Source organism: Leguminivora glycinivorella, chromosome 12 (genome assembly GCF_023078275.1).
Source record: "Leguminivora glycinivorella isolate SPB_JAAS2020 chromosome 12, LegGlyc_1.1, whole genome shotgun sequence".
Classification (NCBI taxonomy): Eukaryota; Metazoa; Arthropoda; class Insecta; order Lepidoptera; family Tortricidae; genus Leguminivora; species Leguminivora glycinivorella.
In genome coordinates this window covers 8,580,026-8,607,918 of record NC_062982.1, presented here as the reverse complement: position 1 = coordinate 8,607,918, position 27,893 = coordinate 8,580,026, and the positions used below count along the sequence as shown (strand labels likewise).

The following is a 27,893-nucleotide window of genomic DNA, read 5'->3' as shown; positions in this document are numbered from 1 at the left end:
GTGGCTGGATCAAGGGGATGCAGAAGGCGGTGATCTTGGACACAGCACGGATAGTTTAACGGTTCCTCTCTCTGCGGCCCTAACCACCGGCAGCTTGGGCCCTGCCCCGCTGCTGGCGGCACCCTAGGTTAGGTTTTTTATAATATGTTTATATGTTTTTATTGTATATTGTTTTGTAAATGTTTTTATATTTTATTTTTATATACATATTGTAAAACACCTAACCTAAGAAAGAAAATAAATACTGAGAATAATAATAAAAATTAAATTGTTATGGGATGTGACAAGGGAAGGAAAACTTTGATCGTTACATGCTTATATCACAAAAGTGACGATTACAAGCTTATTAAATCGTAATAACCTAATAAGTATTGGCAACGTGCGTGACAGAGTGGCGCTGATTGTTATAAATACACGTCATCATGGGCTTGTCCAACATCAATGCCAGCAGCGGCCGTTGGATTGGAACTAACTTTAAACCATAGAATTTAATTTAATATGGAAAAGCCCACAAATTGAGAACAGCACCAGTCATGCACCTAGCGAATAGCTTTTTATACTACTTATAAGCTGCTCCTCCTTTGCTTACAAAAAAGTCTGCCGAAATTCACGGGGGTGAGAAAATAACACACGCAGAATAGTACATTACGATACAAGTGCGTAAAAAAGGAAGTACGAAACGAGTGGCGATAAATTAAAACACGACCGAAGGGAGTATTTTAAATCGACACGAGCTACGAATTTCCTTTTGGCACGTGTATCGTGCGACGTTTTTCAGTACAGATGGCCATCCGAAGTTTCGACCTCGCACTAGTGCGTATAAAAACACCATCTGTACTGAAAAAGATTTTTGTCAGTACACACGCACATTTTGATAAAAATATGACACATTATCCTGGTGAATATTATTAGTATAAACTCTATTATAATCGCAATTAAGTTAATTCTTAAAAATGATTGAAGTCTAGTCTCGATGGAGTTTTAATAAGCTTTATAGTCAGTGATCGGAATAGACAGAGTACATTTACCTACACTTGGTAGAACATATAAAAAGTAGACTTCCTTACGACATTTTTTTTGCGTAACTAACGTCCCGGGAACCTACCGTAATTAATATAGTTCTAAATAGGTCAAAATACACTGCAAACTGACCTAACTCGAAAATAAAATATTAAAAAAAACGTTGTTAAACTATTGTCCACTAACTTTTTAACAGATAAATAGTTAATTAAAGAAATTTAAAAACCATGACGAGTGGCGGAAAACAGGGTAGCACGCCCAACTTTTAACTGCCTGTCGGGGGAAATAATTCGTGTATAAGCGAATTTTGGCATAGTTGTAGAGAATGGTGTCTTAATTCACATACTCAAAGTACTCTTGGGTCGGGGTGGTAATGGTGGTATGGAGGGGAAAAGACGGACAATAATAGTTCATTGTACTAACGAGAGTAAGTTGGCTTGCTGGAGCGATTTAAAGAGTCGAGTTAGTAATATTCATACTTCCCGAGTTACGCACAATGTTTTTCATCACACTTGCATTATAAAAAAAAATCTTCTCTGTCCATCTTTTCCTCTCCATATTTCATGATCCCAGATAAAAAGTGAACATATTTTTTTTGTAGAGAATTTTCTGAAGATTACTTGTGTCTTGAAACATTTTTTTCTACGTGGCACAGTTTAAGAAGTATTCACGAAAAACTAAAAAAAGGGACTTTTTCCACCCCCCCCTACCCGTTATCTCCATCCAAACCCCCGAGTACTTTGAGAATGTGGATTTAGACACCATTCCCTACAATTATACCAAAATTCGCTTATACACGAATTAATTCCGATGAGGTAGGCTTCGTTGAGTGTGCTAGGGGAGGCCTTTGCCCAGCTGTGGGACACAATATAGGCTGTTAAAATAGTATATTATGATACAAGTGCGTAAAAAAGGAAGATCGAAACGAATGGCGATAAATTAAAACACGACCGAAGGGAGTGTTTTAAATCGACACGAGTTACGAATTTCCTTTTCGCACTTGTATCTTACGACGTTTTTCAGTACAGATGAGCCTCCGAACGAAACTTCGGAGTCCGAAGTTTCGACCTGGCATATAATGAACCACTTCTCGCACTAGTGCGTAAAAAAACCACCATCTGTACTGAAAAAATAGTTAATTGTTTTACAAGGGGGCAAAGTTATTGTTTAACTGCACGTGCCAATATTGATACTCGAGCAAGCGAAAGATTCCAATATGGCAAAATAGTACATTACGATACAAGTGCGTAAAAAGGAAGTTCGAAACGAGTAGCGATAAAAATCTTTAAATCGACACGAGTTACGAATTTCCTTTTCGCACGTGTATCGTACGACGTTTTTCAGTACAGATGAGCCTCCGAAGTTTCGACCTGGCGTATAATGAACCACTTCTCGCACTAGTGCGAAAAAATACCATCTGTACTGAAAAAATACTATCGCAAGGAAGTCATTTCGTTTAAAAATAAATATATCTACTCTGCCTATTCCGATTACTGCTTATAGTACAAGAACTTATTTAGTTAAAAATAGAATAACTAAGGAACTTATAAATTTGGTCTTCTAGAAAAATTTACCGTGTAACAACATGCACTGTCTAACACAGTCCGTTCTCTATTGGGAAAAAGTGAATTTTTGAGTAGAGCATTGGCGTTTAGTATGGGTATTATGTTCTGCAGGAAAACAAGAAAATTTGAGGAGAGAAGTGTGGGAGGGCAGCCGGGACAGTAACCTGCAGCTCCAACTCCAGGGAATTGGGCTGAATGAACGCACCAGCGATCGACAGCCCGCCTGTATCCGGCCAGGCGTCCCTACACTACATCTACATCTACATGGGTATTATACACGTCCTCCCGAGTCAAACAAGACCGGTAGCCACTTTGAACTCCGTGTCCGAAGGGGGAGAGGGGGTCAAAGTATGGAGCTCCTGCTGCTCAGAAAAAAATTCTGGCCGATTAGTTTGAGCTTTGAGTCAATTTTAGTGTCATTTTTATGTAACTACTTTTTTAGGGTTCCATAGCAAAATATAGCACAATATTTATTAATAATGAATTTTTAGTAGCCACGAAATGCAAACAAATCCTCATATTTCCGTATTTTTATACTAATCATGATTTTTAAAAAATATTTCTAAAAAGCCTATTTTATTAGTAATCTTTGATGATTCTAATATTTGATGTAAAAAATATTGAAAGTACTGCAACGATCGCCATCGCAGCATAGGGGACAGCATAAAGATTTTTAATAATCATTATACTGCGCCCCGAGTGTTACCCACGATCAAGAAGAAGCGACGTGTTAACTTAGGGTATATCGTACTTCCTCCATACTTAATTTTATAAATAATATTTGTTAAGGCACTTGGGCGTGGCGTGAGGAAGTAACAAACACGGTATGCTCACAAACTTTTGCCTTTATAATATTACTGTGATTTTTAATCTTCTTCAATTTAAAAACGAAGCGAACAGTTTAAAAATGACACCAAACTTGACTCGAAAGTTCAAAACTAATAGGCCAGAATTTTTTTTCTGAGTACCGGGAGCTCCATACTTTGACCCTTTCGGACACGGAGTTCAAAGTGGCTACCGGTCCTATTTGACTCAAAAGGATGTATATAATACTCATACCAAACACCATGTCTGTACTCCAATATATATATATATATACCTCTCTATACAAGCATGCCTAATAGAGAATGGACTAAACAGTACAAACTGACGTCTCTTGAGTTGGGTCTCAGCAGCATGTTGAAACCATTACATGTCTCGAAACTTTCCTCCGTTACATTTGGAAATGTCTGCCTTACAGCACCTGTAAAATTTATAAAATGTTAGAAAACCTTTAGATATATTACTAGTTTTTTAAAGGTGCGCGGGGCCCGAGGGCCCCGCGGTCTTTCTTGTTGCTTTTTTGTTTTTTTTTTTGCTTTGCTTGTTTGTTTTTTTGCTTTGCTTTTTTGCTTTTTTGTTTCTTTGCTTAGCTTGTTTGTTTTTTGCTTTACTTGTTTGCTTTTTTGCTTTAGCCTTTGTCTGCTTGGAAGCACTCTCTGCCCGCAGCTCGGCCTGCGGCCTTCGCGTGCTTGGGAGCCTGTCAGACACGCTCCGGGCCTTCGGCCCTCCGCGTAGTTACTGTGGGGGTTGTAGGGAAGTTGGAGCTTAAACACGACCCAATAGTACGACCCGTCGTTTCGCTTCTCTAAGACACTTTTACTATTGGGTCGTGTTTAAGCTCCAACTTCCCGGTCCGCCGGCGAGCCGATCAGGGACGCTCCGGGCCTTCGGCCCTACGCGGAGCTCGGCCTTCGGCCTTCGCTGGGTTTCGAAGCTCCGCGTCGGGCCTTCGGCCCGCCGCTTCGCTTGTTAAGATACTTTTTGTTATTGTTTTGCTTGGGAGCACAGTCTGTACGCAGCTCGGCCTGCGGCCTTCGCGTGCTTGGGAGCACTCTGCCCGCAGCTCGGCCTGCGGCCTTCGCGTGCTTGGGAGCCTGTCAGACACGCTCCGGGCCTTCGGCCCTCCGCGTAGTTTCTGTGGGGGTTGTAGGGAAGTTGGAGCTTAAACACGACCCAATAGTAAAAGTGTCTTGAGAAGCTCACGACGGGCCTGCGGCCTGCGGCCTCCGGCCCGTCGTTTCGCTTCTCTAAGACACTTTTACTATTGGGTCGTGTTTAAACTCCAACTTCCTGGTCCGCCGGCGAGCCGATCAGGGACGCTCCGGGCCTTCGGCCCTACGCGGAGCTCGGCCATCGGCCTTCGCTGGGTTTGGAAGCTCCGCGTCGGGCCTTTGGCCCGCCGCTTCGCTTATTTAGATACTTTTTGTTATTGTTTTCTTGGGAGCACAGTCTGCACGCAGCTCGGCCTGCGGCCTTCGCGTGCTTGGGAGCACTCTGCCCGCAGCTCGGCCTGCGGCCTTCGCATACTTGGGAGCCTGTCAGACACGCTCCGGGCCTTCGGCCCTCCGCGTAGTTACTGTGGGGATTGTAGGATTGGTAGGGAAGTTGGACCTCCGGCCTGCGGCCTCCGGCCCGCCGCGTCGCTTTTTAGACACTTTTACTTATATTTTCTTGCTTGGGAGCACTGTCTGTACGCAGCTCGGAACTTGGACCGGAGCAATGACCGTCGGGCTGTAGAACGCTCCCTCAGGCTGGTAGGGAAATTTGACTTTGTCCCCTCTCGCCGCCGTTTTTGACTTTTCCAAAAATTTTTTTTCTCATTTCTATTTTTGGCCCCCGCTCTTACCACGTGCCAAATTTGAACGCGCTCGGACCGAAAATAAAAAAAAAAAATTCAAAGTCGGCCATTTTGAAATTTTGTAAATGCCATTCGATGGACCTCAGATAACTGTACAACATTAGCTTAAGCACTATTAACCTTTTTCCTACCGTTACGGAGCTATGGGGATTTAAAAAAAAACCTCCATACAAACTGGTAGGGAAATTTGACTTTGTCCCCTCTCGCCACCGTTTTTGACTTTTCCAAATTTTTTTTTCTCATTTCTATTTTTGGCCCCCGTTCTTACCACGTGCCAAATTTGAACGCGCTCGGACCGAAAATAAAAAAAAAAATTTTCAAAGTCGGCCATTTTGAAATTTTGTAAATGCCATTCGATGGACCTCAGATAACTGTACAACATTAGTTCAAGCACTATTAACCTTTTCCCTACCGTTACGGAGCTATGGGGATTTAAAAAAAGGACCTCCATACAAATTTCAATTGGCCTTCAAAGGGCGCCATTTTGAATTTTTCAAAATTTTCTTTTTGTATACTAATCTTGGGGTGGCTGTCTACCCGTGTGCAAAATTTCAGCGCGCTCGGACCATTTTGAAATTTTTCAAAAAAAAAGTCGGCCATTTTGATTTTTTTTTAATGCCATTCGATGGACCTCGGGTGACTGTATAACATTTGTTTGAGCACTTTTCACTTCTTTGTACCGTTACGGAGCTATGGTAATTAAAAGAAAAACCTCCATTCAAATTTCAATTGGCCCTCAAAGGCCGCCATTTTGAATTTTTCAAAATTTTCTTTTTGAATACTAATCTTAGCGTGACCGTCCACCCGTGTGCCTAATCTCAGCGCGCTAGGACCATTTTGAAAATTTTCAAAAAAAAAAGTCGGCCATTTTGATTTTTTTTTAATGCAACTTTTTTCTACTCGGATACCTGTATGACATTTGGTCGAGCACACCCCGGCTATCTCTTACGGTTTAAAAGTTGCCATACAAAATAAAAGTGGCCAGTTTTCCCACATTTGTAGCACTTTTCAATTTTTTTTTATTTCATTCGAATCAAGGCCGCTTGGAGATTCTACGACCAAAATTTGAGCACTCCACGATAAATTTGAAAAATCGTCAAAAAAAAAAGTCGGCCATTTTGAAAAAAAAATGGCGGCGTCAAAAACTGCCCAGGGTCCTCTATGACATTTGGTCGAACACTCCCGGCTAACTCCAGCCGTTTGGCCAGGCCGTCCAACATTTTTTTACCCGGAACCGGTAGACCGACGGTCTGATCTATCCGGGGTCGCAGGACCAAACTCTATACGACCACACCAAACACTGCCACCTTCAAATCCCCCTTCTGCCCATTTTTGGAAAAATGTCAGTCGGGTTGTAGCTTTATATTATATAGATTTTAAATCAATTTGTACTAAACGCATATGAATAAGTCTTTTGCAAAAACATCATTTTTGGCACAAGCTTTTTTATCGCCGACTGTACCTTTCTTTCAACAGTTGTCTACTGCTCTCCGAGATGTTTCTAAAAACCCCTTTTACTCAATGGGGATACGACGTTTCATAACAAAGTTCCTATGACCACCTTTCTGCTCCATCATCAGATCAGCGCCATGATACCATAATATTGCATTGTCACATGATTTACATATGCATGCAAAATTTCAGCTCAATCGGAAACCGGGAAGTGGGTCAAATTTAGCTTCTACGTTTTGACCCAAACTAACACTAACACACTAACAAGGCAAGTTGAATAAAAGCTTGTAATAAAAGATGGACATTGCCCTTTATGAAAGGTTCATAAGTACTTACGTTTTAGAACATTCGTCAGTATTAGGGTAGATGATGAAATTGTTTTTCCCTGTCCAGAAGTCATCCCACAAGATTGGTTCCAGACAGCAATTGATGCAGTCCCGTTCCTTGCCTCCTTCTGTTTGCCTTAGCATATCCTAAAAAGAGAAAAGAGAGTCAGTGTTATTCAATCCATAATTACTTCAGCAGAAACGGGCGATTTACTACAGCAGGGGTCAATTCTCCATACAAAAGCTCTCGACTATTTCCTCCCTGGTTTTTTCAACACAGATTATTAATATTTATTATCATTTATATATGTGTCGGACTGTCGTAGGATAGTCAAAATGGGTCAACAATTAGCCAAAAAAACCAAACGGTATGACACAGATTATTTCATTATTATTCAAATCCTCAAATTTCATCCTGATTGATTAAGTTTTAGAGGAGGAAACAGTTGAGAGTGGAACCTCAATTTTTATTCTATAAATCTAGTTAATAACACAAACTAGTAAGAGATTTTTGCTATACCCTTTTCAGGGTCCAAATATGTACATATTGTAAAAATTATATGGTATGCAAATAAAAAACAATAGTATATTACCTAAGATTCCCTAATTGAAAGGGGGAGCTCCTTTCCATTTTAACATTTTCGCTCCTGTTGCCCTTCAATGCAGCCCGTGGAGCAGCCGTGACATACTCCATGTTATTATGAGCAAAAGTAACAAACTCATACCTAAAGCTGAAAATATAAAATTAGTTGAATAAATCAGCATCATTAATATATTTACACAAGTAGAAGTAGTTAGTTTCAATTAGATTTGAATGGTTTTCTCCTCATACCATAAAATTTATTCTATCTAATCTATCTCATATAATCTAATTAACAGGATAACGTTAGAGCGGGCAACATGTCCCACTGCTGCTGGCTTGATTAGGCCTAGATCAGCATACCTAGGGCATTTTATTTTTTAAATAACTAAAAACTAAACCAAACAAACAAACTCGACCTAAATCAATAAATAACCAGAACTGGCAGGCAAGCATGGTCGTGCGATAAATGATAAAACATTAGGCCATCCCATGCTTGCCTGCCTGGCGCTAAGAATAAAACACATGGACGCCTAACGCAAAGTGCAGTTAACTCGATAGAACTCATTTCATTCAAAGAATCCATACAAAACTTAAGAAACAAAATACTTACTATATGATCCTGGTCTGCATTCCGTGGGTTTCCACTCCGTTCTATATGTGTCATCCGACCATCTGCTCGTGGTTTCCCGCCACCTCGGCCACCCAGGCTAGGTCTCCACAGCAATACTAGGCGACCCCATTGATCGTCATCTCTGCGAAAAATATAGCCGGTCCATTCCCACTTGAGTTAATCCTTTTTGCAATGTCGGTAACTTTATTGCGTTGGCGAATATCCTCATTTCGAATTCTGTCTCGCAATGAAATTCCTGGCATCGCGCCCTGATAGCTCTTTGCGCCAGTCTGAATTGACGAATTCTTCCAACAGTCAGCGTCCATGTCTCCACGTGTCCACTAAAGTAACACAATTTGTAAAATACCAAAAATTACTTAAAAAACGGACGTCGGCAAAAACTAATTACAAAATTTACAAGTCAACAACCATCAAAAAGGTAAGAAAGATGGCGGACTGGTGGCGCACTCGCAGCGTCGCAGCGCATGTTCGTGGCGTCACAAGGGGCGTCAGGGTTACCAACTTAAATGTTTTACCACTACTTTTTTGTTTTCGCTACAATCCTTACAAAATTTTATAAAAGCAATACTTTGAGAACGAGGTATTTATTTCATTTATTTGTGTGGTATTAAATACGAAATTGCCTATTTTGATTTGATTTCCTAGTAATTAGTCTCATTTATTAGTAAGTATATTTAAAGAAGTATTCATTTACGTAAAATATGCATGCAATGCAATTAAGAAATAACTGACAAATAGTTTTGACCTACTTTAAATTTTTTCATATTTATTAATTTTTTTTAACACGGAGTTTGTACTAATGGTATCTCGAATAAAAGATAACATATTAAATGATAATGAAAGTTGGAATGCACTGCACTGCACATATTATGTGCTGAGCTGTGCAACAATAATAATTATATCAAATTCAAGCACATCTTATAAGACTGGGGCGCTTGGTATGAGCAACGATGGCAAGGCTATACGAGTACATTACATTTAGTTAGAAATTGAAACTTTCTGCCCGTACATGGAATATAATATAATACAATCTTATACTTTTAAACGAGCAATTCTTGTATATTTATTTATACTGACGATCTCGGAAACCGCTCTAACGATTTCGCTGAAATTTGTTATGTGGGGGTTTTTGGGGGTGAAAAATCGGTCTAACTTATCCTTACGTCCCGGAAAACGCGAATTTTCGAGTTTTCATGCGTTTTTCTTCGCGCGCCATCTCATGTGCAGTAGTTGTACTGTTAAGACAGAATTCTTTCGGTCGATGTAAGTACTATTTATTGCAAACACTAGATAGCGACACAGGTCAAGGCTAAAATGAATAGAAAAATACACTATTTGAGTTTTAGTGGCGAAACGCGCGCCATCTCGTGTGGAGTAGTTGTGTTGTTAAGACTGAGAATTCTTTCGCTCGATGTAGGTACTATTAATTTTTGAACTAGATGGCGACACATGTCAATGATACGAAACAAAACCGAGCGAAGCTCGGTCACCCAGATATTTATATTAATAAGTGACACATTTACACTTTGCTACACCCGTATCAGGGTCCATGTATGTACATATGTATGTGGGCCCATGGGTGTACAGAATGAATGAGGTATGCAAATAAATTCTCTATAATATTTTCAAGTTCCTATGGGTACAAAATATCGTGAGTGTTTTTTTTTTAATCTTATTCTTCACATAATAAAAAATTGTAACCGGTTATGAAATTTGGTCGGTTATTGCATTCCCTAGTCTTAAGCACGCCATAGACAGTCTGAGAAATTCATAATCTTAAAAAAGATTTGCATCCAACCTGTCAGTTCATACTGACAGAATTTTCAGATTGAACTGACAGGTTGCATACAAAAAAGGTTGCATAAAAACCTTTTTTTTCCACACTGTGGCGTGGTGTGCCTTAATTAATACGTGCAGCAGAATAGGCAGATTTCTAGCAAGTAGTTTTTTAAGCTGTCACTGTAGTATCTAAGTCATAAAAATAATGAGTTCAAGTTTAATTGGTTTTACATGAAAACTAGTGCCTGTGCTATGAATGCGCCACCTACAGAGCTGAATTTTTTTATTTTTATTTACAACATATCTGTTAAGGGTGCGCAGCTCGCCCACGGTCGTCGAAGTTGCTCGGCAACTTACGTATTTGTATGAAAAGTTGCGTCGCTTCGTGAGCGATCTCTCATCTGCATTTCTTATTAAACAGCGTCCATCAGCGACGCGTCGAATCGCATATGAGAACTCGATTCGACACAGTTCGATTCCGCCTTAAGCCTGGCATCCACTAAGGGCACTAAGAACGGCAACAGAGTCTGAAAGAGACAGTCTGAAAAAATCATAATCTGAAAAAAGATTTGTATGCTGACACTGACAAATCTGTCAGTGTACGTTTGAACTGTCAGTTATGCATACAGTCTTCATTTCATAATCTTAAAAAGTCATAATATTATCGCTAGGAGGTAGGGCATAGCGAATGATATTCCGCTTTCTGTGGTAGGGCACACGGATATCGTCTCGCTCGAATCTAGAGCAGAGCCCAACTGGGGAAGTACCTCCGCCTTACAGAAGACCGCAGCCAAATAGCACTAGACCCTACTCATAGTGTTGTGTTCCTGCCGGTGAGTAAGGCTCCCAGAGCTCAACGAGGGTGCGGGGTGCTGACGACGGGAGGACTTAAGGAAATAATTTGTTCCGTCTATTGTCCTTTGAGTCGTTGGCAACCCAAACCCTCCTTTGAACTTGTGCACTCCTTTTTGCTGTGTACTTATACTTAACACAGCAAAGGGGAGTGTACAAGTTTCTAATGGGGTGGCCACGCGCATGTGACACTCTTTGAGTTGCAGGCATCCATAGGTTACGGTAACCACTTTCCATCAGGCAGACCGTATGCTTGTTTGCCACAGACGTAGTATAAAAAAAATGAAATCAGATCGAGTGCAATGAAAATTCAGATTATTCGCAATCTGTCAGATCGATCTGAAAAAAAAAACATAATATTAAAAAATAACACGGACAGTTGCTAATTGTATGGAAATCCGTGCACTAGATCTGTCATACAAATCCAAATTCAGATTATGAATTTTTCAGACGGTGGACGCCAGCAGGCTTTCGAGACGGTCAATTTAAGTGTTATGGCTCCTCGATGATTCCGTTCATCCAACTTCAATGTTTAGGATACATTTTTCTACATTGCCGGCTTTTTTACTGCCGAGATTTGGTTGACCGTCTTTAAACAAAGAAAAATGTTTATAGTGAATTAATACTTTTAATTAATTAACGCTTTTATATCAGAAATGCACAGAACATTGAGAATATTTTGATATCTTTAATTCATGCATTCAGGTTTACCGAGCGGTTTAACTTCAAAAAATTAGAGACCTTTTCATAATCTCCGAAATTCTCCGATTGTATCTGATCTCCGCTAGAGGCTCAAATTCTCCGCAAATCGGAGAAAAATCTCTGAACTGACAACACTGGTCGTGCTATAATTACGTTACAGTGCTGTCAGCATAACAAAAACTCCTTGACGTTTCGTTTCGATTGACGAAATATGTGAAACCATATAACTCATTTTCAGATTTTACACTCTAGAATGTTAAAAAGTATTTAAAGTGCATATTTTACCATCACATTGTATTTAGTATCGATTCACTTTAAATGTATATTCTTTCTACAACAATTATTAATGACACAAAAATACTTTTTAAAATATATTATGAAATTTTATGTGGATCAAAACGTAACTCAAAATGTAGTGATTATACAGATCTGTCAGTGTCAGTTTGAATTGTCAGCCCTACATGAAGTGGAAAGAATCAAAGAACAAGAAGAAGACTTGTTTCAGTATTGGTAAATTCACCATTCTGGAAAGCTAAAGAAACACCTGTTTGTCCACCAAAGAAAACCTTATGTAAGTATAAACCATATTCTTTCTTTTAGTATGAATTGTTTATATTGCTAAATACCAGGGGCCCGTTTCTCGAAAGACGGGCCACAGGTCTAATAATATAATAATTATTTATTGTTAGTTAATCTACCTCTTCTATTTTACAGTGGATCCTCCCATCATTTGAAGGAAGCAAGTTCTGAGACAGAAGCAAGAGCACATAATTATAAAAGTACAAGTACAGAAGGCTCTGCACTGTCATCATCATCAACCTGTCAACGGACTGCATGCAACTTTGAGTTCTATTGTGCAGGGAGACGGTCATCAAACTCTAAGCCAGGACTTGCGGCTGCCGGAATGTATGAAAGAAAAGTTGAGTGAGCCTCCCCTGGCAAGAGTATATTTGTAATAATCAGGTAGAACCATCACAAGCAGAAGACTTCAAATTCAGTACCATCATTGTTCAACCACAGGATCTATACTAATTCTAAATATTTTATTAAATATATTTTAGTTTTATTTGTATAAAGGATTGCATCTCTAACATCTCTTCTAAAAGTTCTAAATATAGTGACTACTTTATGATTGAATGGCTTTCAATATCATTAAAAGCAACCTTATTTTCAACCTTATTGCACAAGTCGGGGACAGCCAGATCTAAAAAAATAAATATAGGACATTCTTACTCAGACTCACCGAGTCCCATGATAAGCTCAAGAAGGCTTGTGTTGTAGTGTAGGTACTTATATACAACTCTTATACACTTGGAAGACATCCAAGACTCAGGAACAAATATCTGTGCTTATCACACAAATAAATGCCCTTACCAGGATTCAAACCCAGGACTGTGGCTTAGCAGTCTAAGTTACTACCGACAGGTTGGTTGTTATTGTTACTTATGAGAATAAGGACATGTCGCAATATATTTGGCATTCACCAACAACTTGATAATGCTGTATTTAACCATGAATCATTGTCTCGTTTTTCTCTTTTTCTTTAATTTTTGAATCATAAATAACTTAGTCAATGAGGGACATGTGTTAGAAGGCCTTTATTTGTACATATAAAATATTTAGAAGAGGGAATTAAAGTAAAGTGGTAGTCATATATTATGTTGCCTATCCTAAGGACACCCCAGAGGTGCAGAGCCCCTACAAGATTCTTTCACGCCATTCTGTCTTGAGCAACCATCTGCTGCTGGGTGATGACGAAATATTAGTTGAATACTGGAATAGTATTTATAATACCTAAGAAAATTTCAAATAAATAGTAGTTGAAACAAAATTACTCGAACAAAATTTTTTGATGATTTGTTGTCGATGAAAAGTTTATCGGCGAAACAAGGGTACACTATGTGTGCCATGCCTAGGAATACCGCCTTCTCCATCTGACCTATTCATCAGGGTCTACAGAACCTAACTTCAAGTTGGGGAGTAGTACTCCCCAGTCGGACCCCTTTTAAACCCATATTTCTGGTAAACTACATGTACAGTACATTTAATTTCCGACGAGGTACAAGAGGTACGTCAGAGGTACATTCCACCATGGTAATCTGAGCACAATAAAGCGAGGTGGTACGGCTGCAGAGTATCACGCCGTGGCTTCGGCTGATGAAAACATCCAGCGAGCCCGATTTCGATCGAACGTCCATGCGCTCAAGGCCACGTCCACGACCTTCGACCGATAGTTTGCACGGTTAAGTGTATATTCATTATCCAGATCCGCGTCCACGGTCGCGCGACGACGGACGTCCGCGTAGTATGTTCCTAGCTTTAATCTCAGAACAGAAAACTATTACAGCTAGGAACATACTACGCGGACGTCCGCCGTCGAGCGACCGCGACCGCGACCGATCAGTGTGCACGGTCTTCGGGACGTGGCTTCGGCTGACCAAAACATCCAGCGAGCCAGATTTCGATCGGACGTCCATGCGCTCAAGGCCACGTCTGCGACCGTCGACCGATAATTTGCACGGTTAAGTGTATATTCATTGTCCAGATCTGCGTCCGCCGTCTAGCGACCGCACCTAAAGAATAGGATGCATATAGTTTACTTTGTTCTTATTTATTGACAGACTTGTTTGACAGAGTAGGTATAGTTTAATCAAGAAATAACAATTTTGAATTTTCTCGAGAATAACCGAATGTGAAATCTCCAAAAGAGGAGTAGAAAAACAATGTAAAAAAATCTAGCTTAAACATTTACACTGTTTATAATTTACCGTAATGTTATGCCCTTATAAATAGACTCATTGAAAGAAAGCTAATTTTGTGATATCGCAGCAAAATTATAAAACGTATATTTAAAACGGTCAATGACTGTAATGTTGATGTTAAATGTTCAATAAACGTAAATATTACAAATTGGTGCAACATTGAGAAATGAATTCTTTAAAAAAAGCAATTGCTGTGACATTGTATTTATAATTACCTGTAATGTTACAAAATAAATATGCCGGTTATATCAAAAGGTTTTATTGAAGTAAATCTTAATTTGTGATATTGCAGCAACTGCATAAAACCAATATTTCAAGTGGTCAGTTGCAGTAATATTGATTTTGAACATTTGGGAAACTTTAAGTTTAGACATTGAAGTAACATTGAAAACTTGATGTTTAAAAGTTAATGTTGCTGTAACGTTGCATATGTAATATAGCTAATACCTTGTTGCAGCAATGTAATAAATGAACATTTAAATAACTTGTAATCAAAACATCCTTGCAATATTATAATATTAGTTTTCATTTGTCATGTTACAATAATATAGCACTACTAATTTTCTGAAAGTTTCAAATTACCAATAAGTTGAATGTTGTTGTCATATTTCTCCGACCTTACATTCTAAACTTACAAATGTGAGGTATGTAAACTTACTGCAAGTTATTGTAAGTTTCATGCTCAGTGGGTACTGTACCTACATGATAGTAATTGCGTATTTTTTCGACCGCAAGCTTTTATTCCAAAAACAAAAGTAATAGATTATTTGAAAAAAGAAAAGACAAAATTCTATAAAAAACACACAAGGAAGGCATAGCAAAGAAAGGCAGAGAAGCCCAGACTAGTTAAATTAATTAACATTATTTGAAAATAGCATAAATATTATTTAACTACCTACCTACAGCTTTCCTCAAATAAACTGTCGTCATATACGTAATAAATTGTTCTAGTATGAACCCATCACTGCCCTAAAATAGATACAATAGAGTATACAGAGTGTGTATTCCATACGGGCGAATACTTGAATAACGATTAGTATTGGACCTAAGGAGCCTACTACATGGTATTTTTATTGAATAGATGAGATTTTTTTTTTCATACATAATAATTCAGCACGCAATGTATTACGTCCACATCAATTAGCGTACCTACCTACGTAATGACATAAACGTCATTACGACATGACGTTTATGTCATGTTAAGTTAATATGGACGGCGTACATTGCTGCTTGGTCAGATTTAAAAAATAATTACTCTTAATTAATAACACTTTTTAATAAAATGATTATACTATATGATTTGTATGGTTAGATACTACAACTGGATACATTATTCGCCCGTATGGAATCCACAATTCCACACGCTGTAGATAGACGGACAATAAACTGTCTCCCCGCCTACTTGATGTAGGTCGAGAGGGCCAGGTAAATATATGTATACTCTCATATTATAATTATACGTGTAGATAATATGAGTGCCATGACGTCAGAGATTGTGTTTTGGGGCGCACTATCGGATATTAAGGAGGTGGTGGACAAAAAACACTCAAAAAGTCGTAAACAATAACCGATGGTTTCTAGCATAATTCATATGCCGATTTCGATTAGATACCTGAATGTTCTAAATATTTAGCGTTTTAGTTTTTCTCTTAATCTATCTATATGTTAATAATCAATGTAAATTTGAGTCGAAATTGCAAGAAAGTTTTTTATGATAAAAATGTAGTAAGGTTAATACGGCTAAGTGTGTCACAAGGGGAAGTGTACAGATTTGTCATTTGTGACATTATGACACACTTAGTCCGTTTTCACATTATCCGATCCGATATCAGATGGAAGGGTTTCAATGGAAAAAAAACAATATGGCGCGTGTAATGTATGGGATAATAGGCCCGACATCCGATATCGGATCGGGTAATGTGAAAACGCACTTAGGTACCCGTATCGACCTTACCTAAAACATACCTACCTAAATTAATCGAGTAAATGTAGTAAGATTTCAATTTAACTCAAGTAAATTATAAATTGAAATAGATATCATACACGAAAGAAAAAACGGGTCTTCAGCTTACGCGGCTAACGTCTTTACCACTAGACCACATGCCCGCCTGAAACGCGTCTAGTGGTAAAGACGTTAGCCGCGTAAGCTGAAGACCCGGGTTCGATTCCCGGCTCGGCCACCAGTGGGCCTTGCCGTTTTTTCTTTCGTGTATGATATCTATTTCAATTTATAATTTATATATAGTAGTGTGACTTCTTGAAAAAATAACAAATCAAAAATATTCAATAAAATAATTTGATTTGTTCCCTAGTTGTCACTCAAGTAAACTTATTTCTAATTCCACTGCATGAATTACAATAAATAAGGTAGCAAAAAAAAAAAACCGTGTGCAAGACCCTCGCTATACTTGACGTATAACGATAAATTTCAGTCCCAATTAAGGGGCTTACCTACATAATAGGAATTCATCATGATCAATTTGGGGTAAGGTCAACGACCTCTTAACTTGTTGGGGTTGAATCAAATTACTGTTTTCAATAGGAACTCGGAGTATTACTTATCTTAAAATCCTTCCTTAACTTAAAATTAGGAAGTCGTATTGATGACGAGTAATGCACTTTGACACACACTCATACACTTGACGAGTAACCGTTTAATTAAATTGAGATGAGTTAAGATCAGTTTAATTATCAAAAAGGCTTTTACCTACCTAGTTTACTAATAACAGTAATAACAATACAATGTGCGTTTCTCCAGAAACTTCCTGCCCCGAACAGTTAAACTGTAAAATGAATTGTCGCCTGCAGTATTTCCGGCCTGACCTTCAAGAAAAGAGCGTACACCCATCTTAAAGGCAGGCAACGACCTCCAAAACTTCTGGTGTTTCGGGTGTCCATGGGCGGCAGTGATCGCTTACCATCAGGCGACTTGCCTGCTCCTTGCCTCCTATTTCATAGAAAAAAATGTTTGGAAGGGTTGTCTCTCTTTGAATAGTTTACAAAAAAGTCCAGGAGCTATGGTGGATATCTTTGTCTTGTGTAGCTTTCTATGTTCAGTTTTGACGTACATAGAAAATGAGTACATAATTTATCTCGAAGCTTTATTTACGTAACTACACTTACGTAAGACAGAAAAATTGTGAGTACCTAAGTATTTAATTATTTTATTTTATTTTTAATATTGGGGACACCTTACACAGCTCAACTTAGCCCCACACTAAGCAAAGCTTGTACTATGGGTGCTAAGCGACGATATATGTACATACTTAAATTATTAATTCAATTTAATTATTCATTCGTTGTCCGTAACATGGTGAAGACTAAATAAAATATTATGAGGGTAAAAATATATAATATCAATCGGAATTTTCCTGAAAACTACAATCAGTAGGGGCTGTCGCCTATTCGTCCACACGTGTGAACCAGTGATGAATAATACATTAACCCGATATGTTTAATGCATGGCGGCCTGTTATTGTTTTTCCTGGTTCGATATACTCATTATTGGGTAGTTAGTAACTGTCACTAATTTCGTTAGTAGTTCGCTTCGTCACCATTTACTATTAAACGAATGTTTGTTTTTGTGCTAGACTACCATCGATCATGATGTCACGTGCATAATAGTTATTTGTTATACAAGGGGGCAAAGTTGTATTTTAACGCCGAGTGTGGAATTGAAAAACGAGCAAGTGAAAGGATGCTATAGTTGAACCACGAGCGAAGCGATCGAATAGAATCCTGAACTTGCGAGTTTTTTAACACACGTAAAATACATTTGCGTGTAACAAAACTTTTCCCCTCACTATAGCGAGCAAACTACAACGCAAAAAATGCGTTTACCACTGCTTCCAGTAGTTCCACAGGTGGTAAATCATCTTTATTACTAGATTCACCTACTTTTATCAATTTTAAAGTAATTAATTTGACTTTATTCAAGGTCAAATTACTTTACCCACTAGTGGATAAAATGCGTTTTTACCCGCTGGTATTAAAGGACAAAACACGTGTTTCCGTGCTAGTGAGGGGAAAAAGTATTTCATGTTTCATACTCGTAGCAAGTAAATGTTTCATAGCAAAAACTCATTTTATCCATGTTTTGTGAAACATGGATAAAATTATTAAATAATCTTACACAGATCGACCTAAGTACCCAAGTAACAGACATTTGCTGTATAACAGCTGAATAAATTGCTTAGGCTGTTTAAATTTCACTGAATGCTACTATGCAGCTGAAGGTTCCTCTGAACCCTCTTATAACAGTGCTAAAAGCGTAAAGCTCCGAATAGACCCTGATGTGTGCAGTTATACAGCTATCTGTGCTACTTGGGTAGCTGCCGGCCTAGCCAAAATGACATCGTTGACGTTAGACGCCGATCAAAATGCAGTCTGGCTCTGTCGCCTCAATACGGAAGAGCGATATAGATAGCTACGATAAGGTATTATCGTAAGAGTTTATGCTTTTGGCTACGTGCCCTGGAAAGAAATTCTTGTACTTTGTGTACTACTCGACAAAATATCCAAAACAATCTATGTTCAGCACACAAATAAACTGGTACTTATTACGGAAAGCAGAGTAAGTTTATTTGAGAAAGTAACTACATTTATGTAGAATTACCGAATGCTCGTCTAAAATATACATCGTCTCAGCGACTTACTGTCAGTACAACTTGTCCATGAAATAAAGCAGAAATCTCTAAATTTAACACAAAAACAATATGTTTGTTTTCACTGAAATTAGGTCACGGAACCGTGGCGTGTGCGCATCTTCGAGTTTCACGAGGAAATTATAGTTGAGAGGCGATTTTATTAAGTTGTTGAAATACAGTAAACATTGTAAAAATAGCCGTGACTGTGACACATTCACTCGATGTTCAGATGGTTCAATAAACTCGTGTGGAAATGCTTTTTTTACATAGCAGTGTATAATAATTTCAAAGTTTTTATATTTTTTAATGTGTATCTAGGTATTCTTTAATTCAAAATATAAATAAATAATTGCAGACCAATGTATCTCAATTTGGTACTTAGGCCATTTTTTCAAAGTTGTTTTTTTTGGATTTGGAAAGTTTATGTGGCTTCCACTCAGAATCGCGAGCTCTTTCAATCCTAATAGGAGAAAAAAAGTGTCCCAAGGTTTTTTCCAATTCCGTTAACATTTTTTCATACATTTTGTATGGTGGTAACGGAATGAAAGGTTTGAAAAATGTATGGAAATCTTGGAACAATTTTTTTCTCCTATCAGGATCGAAAGACCTCGCGATTCTGAGTATGAATCGCGTAAAAATACCCCTGTTACAAATACGTGTGGATGGACGGACAACTTTGAAAAAATGGCTTACTTACAAGAACTATAATTACTGTGATTGTATCAAATTCATATTATTCTTAGGAATGATTTGCTAACAAGGAAATATTTATACTCTCACTAAATATAGAAATATTTGACAACCTGTGATAGGTACTTTTGATTACAAGAAGTAAAACAAAACATACCTAGGTACCTATATTTTTTAAACCTGTAAATTAAATAATCTCATAATAAAAAGAAGTATATATCACTAACCCAAGGACTTATAAACTTGAAATAAAGCACGACCTTGTCTCTAACCAGTGTCTCCAAACTTTTACCCCGTAATCAGCATGACTGTCAAAACTTATCAACTTCCCGAGTGCGACTTATTTTGTTTTTCGCCTATATCACACCCTGTCTTCTATTACAGCGATGACTTGTCGCAATCTCATAGTTTTCTTAGAATTTCCTCTCTAAATTCAACCTAATTTCACTTTGCTGAGGTTCCTTGTACTTTAAAAATTTGAAGTGAGTTACGTCCTTTAAGCATTATTTTATGGCACCGCAGCATGTTTTTACGATAATACTTTATGGGCTGTGTTTTAAGAGCCCATCTTCCTTGATGGCTGGCCTGCTAATCCATGCGAGCGACATCTATCGGGTTTTAAACGAAATTACAATGTAAAGTAACCTTTAAAAAAATCGTATGGCTATATGATGCTGAGCAAGTTACCCGTCCGTCCGTCCGCGGATAATCTCAGTAACCGTAAGCACTAGAAAGCTGAAATTTGGTACCAATATATATATCAATCACGCCAACAAAGTGCAAAAATAAAAAATGGAAAAAAATGTTTTATTAGGGTACCCCCCCTACATGCAAAGTGGGGGCTGATATTTTTTTTCATTCCAACCCCAACGTGTGATATATTGTTGGATAGGTATTTAAAAATGAATAAGGGTTTACTAAGATCGTTTTTTGATAATATTAATATTTTCGGAAATAATCGCTCCTAAAGGGAAAAAAAGTGCGTCCCCCCCCCTCTAACTTTTGAGCCATATGTTTAAAAAATATGAAAAAAATCATCAAAGTAGAACTTTGTAAACACTTTCTAGGAAAATTGTTTTGAACTTGATAGGTTCAGTAGTTTTTGAGAAAAATACGAAAAACTACGGAACCCTACACTGAGCGTGGCCCGACACGCTCTTGGCCGGTTTTTTTGTTACCAGATTTCTATACATTTTCGGTAAGAAAGTAGGAAAGTTTCATACAATCAACCTAGGACATTTTGGGAAACCTAGTGAATCTTGCTCAGCATCATGGACTCTATCAGCCTACCAATTTTTATCAAAATCGAAGACGTGATCCAAATGTACAAACTTTTCGGGAATTGCTGACGTAGAGGATGATTGGAAAGAATTTCCTTGAATGATTTTCTGATATTCTGTGGGTCATTTGCAATTATTTGTGACCAGTAAATCAGGGGTATTAATTGTCAAGCGTTTGCTGTGACCACAACATAATAATATGTGAGCGTGTTTAGTAAAACTTCTCTCTTTGTCGTTTACCATTAAGGCGAGATTTACTTGTATCTTGTGGTTCTATACTACTTATTAATTTGACACATTACTAGGGATTAAACGATGCTCTGTCGAGCATGTAACACCATTTTCGTTCAGCTTTTCTATTATGATATTAATGATTATTAACCAAATCGATTTTAAAGTTTATTCAAGCTTCGTGCTTAAGTGCCGATAAAGGCAATGAAATACCTTTTAATAAATTATTCGTAAAAGAAGCTCGCATGCAATGCATGCAGCATGCAACCAGGGTAATTAACCTAAGTATTGCTCATAAAACGCTTTATTTCTTATTTACTGTAATATTTTGAGATTGTAAGAAAAATTAAGTTTATAGTCGAAGCTTTTGTTGCACTTTATTGTTTACACCATAAGACAAGCCGAGAAAATGGTGGATAGACTGAAAGTACTCAAATTGGAAAAAGGGGGCAAACGACCGGAGCAAAGTTTAAATAGTGTAAGAAAAATTGCCATTCCCTACCAGGGTGCCATGTGATCCCTTGTATCTGTACCTATGTAAACGACTTTGTATACCATGGTTTGCAATAAATGCTTATCTTATCTTATCAAATAAAAAGCACTGTAGAGGAGGCCAAGTCCCACAAAGGGTTGTAGCGCCACAGGATGTAAGTAATTAAGAAGTTATTGTTTACAAGCAGTACCTAAGGAATTTGGCAAAAAGATTGAAACGTTTTTTTTATGGGATAGGAGGCAAACGAGCAGACAGGTCGCCTGATGGTAAGCGATCACCGCCGCCCATGGACACGTCGGAGTGGGCTTAGTGATAAGGGCCAAGTTTCCCCCCTCGCTAGGGGAGGAAAAAGAAACTATGATTCCCACACATCATAGTGCTCGTAAATGTTCTCTGGTAAAAAGTACCTAAGTAAGTACAAAAAAAACATTCTTCGTTTCGCGTCAGTCGATTATTACTCGTACATATAATCTGACGCTTTCTCATTTACTGGTCGAGGTCTAAATTCCTATTATTTTTCCGTCCAAAGAAAGTGTAAGTGGCAACTCCGTTTAGCGCAGCTAACGAGTACCTACTTTAAAAAGAGTCCACTATCAGGTCGCCGGATTTCGCCGGACGATACCGTCCTGCTAATGAAAAGCACCTTTGGGACGGTTCCGCCAAGTATCAGCTGGCGGCCCTGGATGCGATAGAGCGTCGGGCGCATAGAATCTTCGGCGATGACCCTACTATTAAGGCTAAATTGCAGACCCTAGAACATCGCCGTCGAGTCGCTTGTCTGTCGATATTCTACCGGATACATTCTGGGGAGTGCGCTCAAGAACTGCACGACCTAATTCCTCCTTCTCCTTTCCATCTTCGGACGTCCAGGCGAGGGGAACGAATGCACCCGTATGTGGTTAGTGTTCCATTTATCCGCACAAAACGATTTGCCTCATCCTTTATAATGCGGACTGCAAAGGAATGGAATGCGCTCCCAGCATCGGTGTTCCCAGAAAAATACGACCTCGGTCTCTTTAAACGTAGAGTGAATAGGCTATTACTGAATCGGTGAGCTCCATCTTAGACTCTGTCTTCACTTCCCATCAGGTGTGACTAGGGTCAATCGCCGATCAGTCCATAAAAAAAAAAAAAGCAAAAAGTGACAGCGCCGAATTGACTGGCCTTTATCTTACAACGAATTGACATCAATCTGTGGGTCTCCCCATTCAATTCCTTTCTGTTTTGTGGCAGTAGTTGGGGAGTTTATTGAAAAACCTTAAATTTTTTGACCAAAGCATGAAACTTGGCACAGTTGTTCCTTATATCAAAATAAGCCGATTAAGATCGGGAGCCTTCGGGAGCCTCCCCCCTGGGGCCCGGGAGGGGGGGTCAAAGTACCGCTTCACCCGGCTTGGTTTGAAAAATTCTAACTTACCCCGTTTAGTTAATAGGTCATGTTTGGTATCGTTTTCGAGTAAATCAATAACGTAGAATTCGTTTTTAGTACTAAAATTATCATTTAATGGTAAATAAAATAAAAAAAAATTAAAAAATTTGAAATTTTCATCCATGATTTACAAATTCAAGTCATCATAAATGACAAACTGTTTGCTTTTTCTATAAATAAAAAATATGACATGATAGCCTATTTAATATAGATTATAAAAAATATAACTTTTATCCACCTTTACTAACGTTAAGTTCCACAAAAAAATTACTTTAAGACGCGCGGCGTCGGTACGCCGCGAGCGTAATTTTAAAATGCCTTTATTTTAGAAACTCTATTAGACCCCGTTTAGCTATTAGGTCATGTTTGATATCGTTTTCGAGTAAATCAATAACGTAGAATTCATTTTTGGTACTAAAATTATAATTTAATGGTAAGTAAAATTAAAAAAAAATTAAAAATTTGAAATTTTCATCCATGATTTACAAATTCAAGTCATCATAAATGACAAACTGTTTGCTTTTTCTATAAATAAAAAATATGATATGAAAGCCTATTTAATATAGATTATAAAAAATATAACTTTTATCCACCTTCACAAACGTTAAGTTCCACAAAAAAATTACTTTAAGACGCGCGGCGTCGGGACGCCGCCGAGCGTAATTTTAAAATACCTCTATTTTAAAAACTCTATTAGACCCGGTTTAGCTATTAGGTCATGTTTGATATAGTTTTCGAGTAAATTAATAACAAAGAATTTATTTTTGGTACTACAATTATAATTTAATGGTAAATAAAAAAAAAAAAAAATCATCTATAATTTTCAAAATTCAAGTCAACAAAAATGTCAACTGTTTGCTTTTTCTTTAAATAAAAATATGATGTAAAAGCCTATGCGTATGTCACCAAACACCCAGACAAGTTTGGTGGAAGCTTCCTTCACGAACTGCTTGGTGTCTGATGACCATGGTCCAAATGTTTCAAATGCAATTGCCGCAAATATGTAGTTGTTTTTTAAAAATGCATATTTGCGCGTTTAAACTGGGCGTTTTGCAGCAGCAGTCCCTGGTTTCTGGGCCGAGCGTTATTAGACGTTGGACGGAGCCAAGGTATCCACACAGGTCACGCCCCACGCCAAGGGTCGTCCCAGAAACCAAGGCAAAAGCGAGCAACCATCAGGCCGCTTTCCGTCTGCTGCTGACAAGCCGACAGTTTCGAGGGTTGTCGGTATGTTCGCTGTGCCGAGAGCCTTGCGGATTAAATCGTTAAGTGCAGCGTGTCACAAAATTCGGCCAGCAATAGACTGGCAGTGGAGTCCGTGGTGTCCTAATGCGTCGGCAGCAAGGGTGTGGTTGGCATGTCTTTAGCCCCAGTCTTAGACAAATGGCAGTATATGATGAAGTAAGGCAGCCTCGGAAGGAGGTATGTTCTCCAAGTGTCGATCTTTTCTAGTAAAGAGGTTCTTCCGGCACTCATTCACTGTTGCGTAAGGACCCTTGATCTGAAACAATATGTGCATTGTCATTTTATTTAAACAGATTCTGCAACTATCAAATTACAACATTTTGGTGGATCACCTTCACTATTACACACTTACCTATCATACAAAATAATTACAAACTTTAGTAGAATCTGATTAGCCTATCTATGATATTGCTCCATCTCGTAATAGTTTGAAGCCTTGGGTGGCCATGTTTCTCCCTTGTTGATCGTTTCAAGCTGCGTTTATCGTACCTAACCCATACTATGTCTAATCTAGAAACGTTTTCTTTTGGCTTTGAAGCTTAGCCAGGCCACTCAAGGTGTCAAACTATTACAAGATGGAGCAATATCAGAGGCAAATCAGATTCTACTAAAGTTTGTAATAATTTTGTATGATACGTAACGTAAGTGGGTAATACTGAAGGTTACGTGATCCACCAAAAAGTTGTAATTTGATAGTTGTAGACTCTAAAATGATAATGCACATATTGTTTCAGACCAAGTCGTTGCGCAACGGTGAATGAGTGGTCGAAGTACCTACCTCTTTAGGTACCAGAAAAGATCGACAATTGGAGAACATACCTCCTTCAGAGGCTGCCTTGCATCAGCATATACTGCGCACAGTGTACCAGGGGCCCATTTCTCGAAGCTACAAGTTACAATTTTCAACTGGTTGTCAATGTCTAATATGACAAGTTGGAAAGAGACTTCCGCTTGTAACTTGTAACTTTCAGTTTTGAGAAATGGGACTCAGGGCGTTCTTGTTTGGAGTCAGGCGTTGGTGCCACACCAAAATTTGCCAAGTCCGTCTTCTTGGGGATGGAAGGAAGAAGGAGACGAATGGGTACCACACTGGTCAGACAACACTGAAGTGGCCAGTATATGCTTAGAAGTTACAAGATGTAAATGTAAATCAGGTTGCAAAAACCGATGCAACTGCATAAAGAGGGTAGAGCCTTCTTTATGCAGTTCCATATGTACCCAGCTATGTTTCTGTGAAGGGAATGTATAGTATGAGTATGAGTATGAGTAATCTGTCAATTAGGACACCACAGACTAAACTATAAGTGCTAACTTTTCAGTGTTGGATACTCTATGGCAGTTCCGACTCAATTATAATAAGCTCATTATAATTGACTTTAGTTAACTATAATAATTTCAAAAATAGAACTTCATACAATTTCTATACTAATTTGCGATACCTGGCAAATTTTCCTGCATCTGAAACACATTTTTTTTATCTGTCGCGTTATCGGCCAATCAGAGACGGTTATTACAAACAATTGGTTGCTAGGTAATTCGATGTTGATACAATGGTGAACGACTCTATTGACATTAATTTTAACTTGCATGAATGGTGATATTTCCGTCCATTGATGATGAAGATGATGACTCGTAGAAAAAGTATTGTATACAATAGTGATATAATTAAGCTTTTCACTCTCGTACCGTACTACACATGGTACTCGACTGAAAAGTTTTGTATTATATCACGATTGTATAAAATACTATTATATAAATTTCTTTCAGGATTCACTACAATGAATAAATAACAGGTACAGTCGGTCTTTAGATCGTGTGGTCCGACCCGAGTGTTGCCGTTGTCGACACCGGAGTCAATAATAATGAATCTTTTTCTATTTATGCATTAACACACCTCTGACACTGGCGATCAAATATATGAAAGAGGCGCGTTCCCCGCACACAGTCTAAGCTCGCGTAGGTGAACGCGTACTATCCTTTGTGAATAGGCTTTAATATCATATTTTTATATTTATAGAAAAAGCAAACCGTTTGACATTTATGGTGACTTGAATTTGCAACTCACAGATTTTTTTTTTTTTAATTTCATTTAACATTAAATGGTCATTTTAGTACCAAAACTAAATTCTACGTTATTAATTTACTCGAAAACGATACTAAACATGACCTAATAGCTAAACTGGTTGTAATAGAGTTTTTTAAAATAAAGGCATTTTAAAATTACGCTCGCGCGTCCCGACGCCGCGCGGCTTAAAGTTTTTTTTATGAAACTTAACGTTAGTAAAGGTGGGTAAAAGTTATATTATTCATAATCTATATTAAATAGGCTTTCATATCATATTTTTTATTTGTAGAAAAAGCAAACAGTTTGACATTTATGATGACTTGAATTTGTAAATCATAGATGAAAATTTCAAACTTTTAATTTTTTTTTATTTTATTTACCATTAAATTATAATTTTAGTACCAAAAATGAATTCTACGTTATTGATTTACTCGAAAACGATACCAAACATGACCTATGAACTAAACGGGCTATGTTAGAATTTTTCAAAGCAAGCCGGGTGAAGCGGTACTTTGACCCCCCCTCCCGAGCCCCAGGGGGGAGGCTCCCGAAGGCTCCCGATCTTAATCGGCTTATTTTGATATAAGGAACAACTGTGCCAAGTTTCATGCTTTGGTCAAGAAAAAAAAGGTTTGGCCTTTTTTTGTCGATAAACGTCCCCACTATGTGGCCAGAAGGAGAAAAAATTATTCAGCAAATTATTCAAAAATAATCAATACAAACCCCTATTCAATTTCAAGTCGCCCCTAATTTGGACGATTTCAATAGGTGAACAAAACTGTATACAAAGATTTGCATACGTACGTTAAATCATGTAACCTAAAGAACGCCGTATACTTTTAAAGCGAGCTTCAATCTCCTTATCGAATCTTCGAAAAAAAAAACGTAAGAAGATTTGGCAATATTGCGGAGCGCAGGCTCTTCATTCCATTTGAAGTTAGACAGGACCCGGCGAGGGGTCTCTCAAACAATACCCTCGGCTCCAGAAATCTCCCTAACTAGTCTCGACAGTTCCACGTCATAACATGCTCTAAGGACCCATCAGACTGCATGTGTTTATTAATAGTTATGTAATTGCAGAACTAGGTTAACAAATGTGGACGCAGTTTATGCCGTGTTTTTCAATGTTATCGATTTGGTGTAGATAATAAGTCACTGTCAAGGTGTTTGATTATTTTTTTAGTACGCTGTTGCGGCCGAGTTTTAGCCTAATCCCAATTTTAGTTTTAACAACTAGGTACATTCAGCAATCAGGACTAATTGAGTTGTAAGACTTGTAAGTAAAGCAGTAAGAATGTGTTTTGTAAAGATAGGCAGGTATTACCTATCTGCTAGTGCTGTTAGTTAGCTATAGTTATAGTTTCATTAAAATTTAGTGTCTAGAAAAGGTTAAAGGTTGTATTCAGTTTGTAACTTGATTTTATATCATTCAGGAGCGGAACCTTTCTTTTTTTTTGTAGAT

At 38.1% G+C, this 27,893-nt stretch overlaps 1 protein-coding gene and 2 long non-coding RNA genes across 3 annotated transcripts in view; 1 reads left to right on the top strand and 2 right to left on the bottom strand.

Moving 5' to 3' along the window:
* Positions 1 to 27,893, bottom strand: part of LOC125231650 — a 48,524-nt gene that overhangs the window by 20,358 nt on the left and 273 nt on the right.
* Positions 3,208 to 8,706, bottom strand: LOC125231652. Its single transcript, XR_007177652.1, has 4 exons — positions 8,237 to 8,706; positions 7,637 to 7,774; positions 7,054 to 7,190; positions 3,208 to 3,828 (listed from the first exon to the last, which is right to left on the bottom strand). It is a non-coding gene; the product is annotated as an uncharacterized LOC125231652 (long non-coding RNA).
* Positions 11,250 to 12,722, top strand: LOC125231651. The gene is made up of 2 exons (XR_007177651.1): positions 11,250 to 12,161; positions 12,305 to 12,722. It is a non-coding gene; the product is annotated as an uncharacterized LOC125231651 (long non-coding RNA).